Source organism: Artibeus jamaicensis, unplaced genomic scaffold (assembly GCF_021234435.1).
Source record: "Artibeus jamaicensis isolate MK-2021 breed Jamaican fruit bat unplaced genomic scaffold, CSHL_Jam_final contig_354, whole genome shotgun sequence".
Taxonomy (NCBI): domain Eukaryota; kingdom Metazoa; phylum Chordata; class Mammalia; order Chiroptera; family Phyllostomidae; genus Artibeus; species Artibeus jamaicensis.
The window spans coordinates 5,418,017-5,424,595 of NW_026521803.1; the positions used below are offsets into that span (position 1 = coordinate 5,418,017).

The following is a 6,579-nucleotide window of genomic DNA, read 5'->3' on the forward strand; positions in this document are numbered from 1 at the left end:
CCCTGCTGTTTCAAGCCCAAGTGTTCCCATTCCGAGATTTATTTTTTCACTTGATCTTGTCTCTATCATGTTATATATTTCATATACTATATTGTTGATTATCTCTCAATGCAAGAGAAGCTCCATAAAGACAAGGAGTTTTGTCTTTTGTGTTCACTGCTATAGCTTAGAAGACTGTTTGACTTAAAGAAACTGTTTAAAATTTTTATTAAATAATTGGGGAAAAAGACTATACTTCCAGAGGTCATTTCTATAGTTTGTTACTAGAGAAGTTTCTCTGAATGTGTAGAGCACCTGATGACAGTGTACATAAAAAATCCTATAGACTCCACCAAAAAAACCTACTCAACCAAATAAGTGAATTTGGCAAAACAGCAGGATACAAAGTCAATATTCAGAAATCAAAGACATTTTTGTACACCAACAATGAAATTTCTGAAAGAGATATTAGGAAGAAAAACTCATCTGATATAGCAACAAGAGGATGTAAAAGACCTGTACTCAGAAAACTACACAACACTGAAGAAAGATATTAAGGAAGACACAAACAAATGGAAGCATGTACCATGCTCATGGATTGGAAGAATTAACATCATCAAAATATCCATACTACCCAAAGTGATTTATAGATTCAGGGCAATACCTATTAAAGTACCAAAGACGTATTTTACAGACATACAACAAACATTTCAGAAATTTATATGGAACCAAAAACAACATTGAATAGCTGCAACAATTTTGAGAAAAAAGAACAAAGTAGGAGGGATCACAATACCTGATATCAAACTGTATTACAAGGCCACTGTAATCAGAGCAGCCTAGTACTGCCATAAGAACAGACACATAGACCAATGGAACAGAGCAGAGGGCCCAGAAATAAATCCAAGTCTCTATGGTCAATTAACATTTGACAAAGGGGGAAGAAGCATAAAATAGAGTAAAAGTAGCTTCTTCAACAAATGGTGTTGGGAGATCTGGACAGCTACATGCAAAAAAATGAAACTTGGTCACCAACTTACATGATACACAAAAATAAACTCAAGGTCAATAAGGACTTAAATACAAGTTGTGACACAATCAAAGTCCTAGAGGAAGACATAAGCAGGAAAATCTCAGACATTCCATGCAGCAGTATCTTCATCAATATGTCCCATAAAGGAAAGAATAAACAAATGGTACCTCACCAAATTAAAAAGCTTCTGCATGGCTAAAGAAAATAGTATTAAAATAAAAAGAGAACCAACTATATGGGAAAGCATATTTGCTAATGATGCTTTGGACAAAGGTTTGATCTCCAAAATATATAAAAAACTCACATTACCCCACTCCAGGAAGACAAACAACCCAATTAAAAAGTGGGCAAGAGACTTGAAAAGACACTTCTCCAAAGAAGACATACAGAGGATCCAGAGACCTATGAAAAAATGCTCAGCATCACTAGCCATCAGAAAGATGCAAATTAAAACCACAATGAGATACCACTTCCACACCAGTGAGAATGGTCATCATAAACAAATCAATAAACAAGTGTTGGAAAAGATGTGAAGAAAAGAAAACCCTGGTGCACTGTTGGTGGGATTGCAGACTGGTGCAGCCACTATGGAAAACAGCATAAAATTTCCTCGGAAAACAAAAAAATGGAACTGCCTTTTGACCCCACAATTCCACTGCTGTGATTATACACTAAGAACCCTAAAATACCAATCCAAAAGAACCTATGCACCCCAATGTTCATAGCAGCACAATTACAGTAGCCAAGTGTTGGAAGCAACCTCAGTACCCGTCAATTAATGACTGGATCAAAAAACTATGGTACATTTACACAATGGAATACTAGGCAGCAGAGAGAAAGAAGGAGCTCCTACCATTTGAGACAGCATGGATAGAACTGGAGATCATTATGCTAACTGAAATAAGCCAGGCAGTAAAAGACAAATACCACATGATCGCACCTTTAACTGGAATCTAATCAACAACAAAAAAAGTGAGCAAAATATAACCAGAGACATTAAAATTAAGGAAAATTTGACAGTAACCAGAGGAGAGATGGGAGGGGATAATTGAGGGGAAGGGTTTTCAGGAACATGTATAAAGGACACATGCACAATACCAAAGGGTGGAAGCAAGGGAGGGACAGAGGTTTGTCTGGGGTAGGGGGTAGTGGTGGGGAGTAAATGAAAACAACTGTAATTGAACAATCATAAAATAAATTTTTAAAAAAGAGAGTAAAAATAATTGGGGAAATGGGGAAAACTGTATTTGAACAACAATAAAATATTTTTAGATTATAAATAATTTAATTACCTGGGACAATCAGAAATAAAAGAATAGCACAATCAATACTAATGATAATACTTATAATAAAAATTATTTAATACCTAATATTTTCCAGGTCCACAGACTAACAGCTTTTTTATACATTTTATCATTTAATTTGTAAAACAACCCAGTGATTTAGGAGTGATGTCAAGTGCAATGGATCAAATAAATTTCATGTCACATGGCACTGGTTAAGGAATAACTCTTATGAGGAGAAGCTTAGCTTAAAGAACCAAAGGTCAATAGGCAGAAGTTATAGGTAGGTCAATAGAAACTTGTCAAATAAAAGTGCAACAAGAGCCCTGGCTGGCATAGCTCAGTGAATTGAGCATGGGCCTGTAAACTAAAGGGTTGCTGGTTCAATTCCCAGTCTAGGGCACATGCCAGGGTGTGGCCAGGTCCTCAGTGGGGGGCATGTGAGAGGCAATCATACATTGATGTTTCTCCCCTTCTCTTTCTGCTTCCCTTCCCTCTCTCTAAAAAATAAATAAATAAATAATCTTAAAAAAAATAAAATGCAACAAGAAAAAAAGAAAACTATTTTCATATGAAAACAAAAAAATATGGTTCCCTAGTCTTCTCATTATCTTATGTCCCAGCCAGGAGATCCAGTATGGGTGTTGACTTGGAGAATCCTTTCCCCACACAGCTGAGTGCCTTCCTTCTAAGAATATGAAGATGTAGCCTCATCAGTGGGGGGATACAAAGGGTGTTTGTTGTGCAAAACTCTATATTTGGGGTACCAAAACTTTATGGAGTTTTCTGGGAAAGATACTGCCCTCTAGTTGGAAACTTTAAGACCTCTAGAAAACTTTGAGCTTGTAGGTACTCTTGGACCTCCCTGCCATGGAAAAAAAACAGGGGATGCTGAGCTCCAGTGCTATTCTTCAAGTTCATCTCCTTCAAGAGGATTAATTGAGATATGGTATTGGGAACAGAGGGAAAAATCAAACTGTGACACAGTTTCAATAAAGCCCTCAGAATATCTGTGACAAGCTCTGAAGCTGAGATAGCCCTTCAGAGACTGGGTCTGGCTTTTGTACTCTCAAAGTGGCCAGTCATTATTGAAGAGTGCCCCAGGAATAACCTTAGACTTGGGTAATAAAACTTCGTTAGTAGAGAGTGATACTCAAAGAGGAGCTGATCTGAGAATTGTCACCTACCTAATTTGCAGCTGAGAAATAAATGCCTCAGTTATAAAATTGGGGGATTTGTCCAATGTACCACAGCATACACTACATTCTCTATCACTCTTCTTAATCAAAATGTGTCACTAGAATTTGTGATCCTAACCACCTACAGCTGATTTTCTTATCCCTTGATGCAATGAGTACTTAAAATACTGAGCAACTAGAAAGGCAATTACACCAGAAAAGAAATCAGTGTTGTAAAAGGTCTATCTTCATTGAATAATAAACAATAAAATCATTTGAGAATACTCTTATAATATTATGCTACCAATAACTCAAAACACACACAATTTTATTGAGAATTATAAATATTTGGAACTAAAAAGTAATACTAACAACTCAAAGAGGGTATGTATTTTATTTATTAATTAAAGTAGAGGGTGAATTATTATAATCTATCATACCAAAGTAATTTGTCTTTAGAAAGTCATTCACAAGGAAATTGCTAATCTCTTCATTTATACAAACTAAATTATAGGTGTGTGAAAAATTTGTGTAGGTAAGAATCTAAAGCAGAACTCTGTGGGACTTGAATCATTGAGTTATATATAAAAATTACAATTCTTACAGTGAAAAAGCATGTGAAACTCATTTATTATTACTATATCTTCTATTAACTCATGAAACACCAAATGAAAGTTTTTGAATTAAACATTTTGAAGTACTGACATTAAGCAAGTGACTTAATGCTCTCCTCTTTAATTTCTTCATCTATATACCATGGAGATAATAATACCAATTGCTCTTCTCCTCTTGACCAATCAAAATGAGAACATACATGTAAAAACTATGATCATTGAATAGCAAAAAACAAAAAAAGTAAAGTGATGGTAAGAGAAATACTTCATAATGCTGACAGTTGGAAAACTCTGTAAGTATGATATAAGCTATAAATCAGGGTTGTGGGTTTTTTTTTGGTCTTCATTCTTTTTAGAGCAGTTTTAGGTTTATAGAAAAATTAAAAGGAATATACAGGTAGTTCGTATATATTCTTTTCCTTTAAGCATACACAGTTTCCCCCATTATCAACATCTTCTGCTAGTATGGTGCATTTGTTACAATTGATGGACTTACATTCATACATACTAGTCACCCAAAGAAACAAATTTTTATTTAAAAGAAATATTTAAATCATCTTTGAAGCTGGGTGAATAATTTTCTAAACTATAGTTTTTTTAATATGAAAAATGAGGTGAAAATACCAGTGAGAAGCACTTCTTACTCTAAAAATATTACACAGATGTATCAAGCTTCTAATCATTATGTACATCGTATGTACATATGTACATCATTATGTATATCACACCATCACACAATCACTATCACCATCACCATCTTTGTCACTATCAACATGATGATGTCCTATCATCACTTTGTTCTGTCAAATATATAAAACCCAGGAGGAATGCAAATTTTACTTTATGCAATCAAATTGTGAATTTCTTTTTGTCCATAGAAGCAAGGATGACATAGCAGATGGTTAATAAACAAATAACCATCACATAAATGTTTCGAGTGACACAAGTTAGCTATACCTTTAATTTGTGAACAAGGCAAGGTTAGACTGACCTGAATTTTTTTAATTTAGAAAAAAATTGATAAATAGCAACTCTATTCTGATATTAAATTAATTACCAATATCATATTTAGAATAATTTAAATTTTCATAACAAGTCCACATAAATCTTGATAAATTAATATTTATCAGGTTAAATTTTACTATTAAGATGACAAATTAGTAAAACTTACTGCGTGTAACCCAAAGCCATCAATAAAATACATCTATTTTTGTTCTCTATATAAAAGAATACCTTTGATCTTAAGGACATTTTAGTGTTGATCTTAGTAAGATTTCTCAGGATTCTCAAAAAAAATTTTCAACATTTGATGTGTAAAGAATTGTTTTTACAAACCATCTGAAGTCTTCATCTCAACTGAAGGTCATAACCACATTAGTCCCAGTATTTCTAAGAGCTGCCATATCCAAAAGATAATTCCTCCTGCCAATATCTAGAAGTTAATGTCTAAGATGATCCTCATTGATTCATGCCTCATTGAATCAGTGTTGTGTCTGTGGAAACCTTAAAATATGGCATAAGTGAAGATGTATGATTCCTGAAGGTAAGTTATAAAATGCAATGTATTGTAGCTTCTGCTTTGGTGTCTTGGATCTCATGCTGGAACAGCTTGCTATGAAGACACTAGGAAGTGAAAGCAGTCCCATAGAGGGGCCACTCTGGAGAAGAGGTGATAACCCTACCTACAGTTATTACCAACTTGACTGCTGTATGAGTGAAGCACCTCAAATGTGAATCTTGCGGACTCATTCAAGTCTTCACATGATGTAACCCAAGCTAACACCATCCTCCATCCTGGGAGTAAACACAAAGTAGAAGAATTTAAAAATAAACAAAATACATAATTAAAAAGAAAAAAATTCTTCATATACAACAGTGCATTGAAAAATAATAAATATTATAAATATCAATATGTCAATACTTGAAGGCTAGGTAAACTAGATACATTTCTCAAGTATGTAAAAACATAGTATTTATACATATTTTTCTCAATAGAGAAAATATTTGATAGAGTTTAATGTACATATGATTAAAATAACTCTTATCGAACTAGTATTAGATGTTAACTTTCTTACAAGTGTGCTTGTTCAAAAAATCAATAATATCTTCAATGAAAAAAATTTACAAATATTCACTTTATGGTTTGGAAGAAGAGTAAGATCAACCTGATCTTTAATACTGAGATTTCTACCCAAAGATATGAACAAAAGAGAAGAAACCATTATTATTTAGACATATTATAATTATTTGCCCCCAAGATCTATAAAATAAAAAATTGTTAGAACTCTCAAAAAAGGTACATTTAATGGGTCCAAAATCAACTTATAAAAGTTGATATTATTTCTCTATAACCAAAATAACCTTTTATAGCCCTGGCTGATGTAGCTCAGTGGATTGAGCATGGGCCTGCAAACCAGAGGATCATGGTCCAATTACCAGTCAGGGCACATGCCTGGGTTGCAGGCCAGTTCCCAGCAGGGGACGCATGAGAG

General features: G+C 34.0%; 1 pseudogene; it reads left to right on the forward strand.

Annotated features, from left to right (window-relative positions):
- Positions 1-225: 225 nt before the first annotated feature.
- On the forward strand, positions 226-305 carry LOC119043054 (uncharacterized; annotated as a pseudogene).
- Positions 306-6,579: the final 6,274 nt, after the last annotated feature.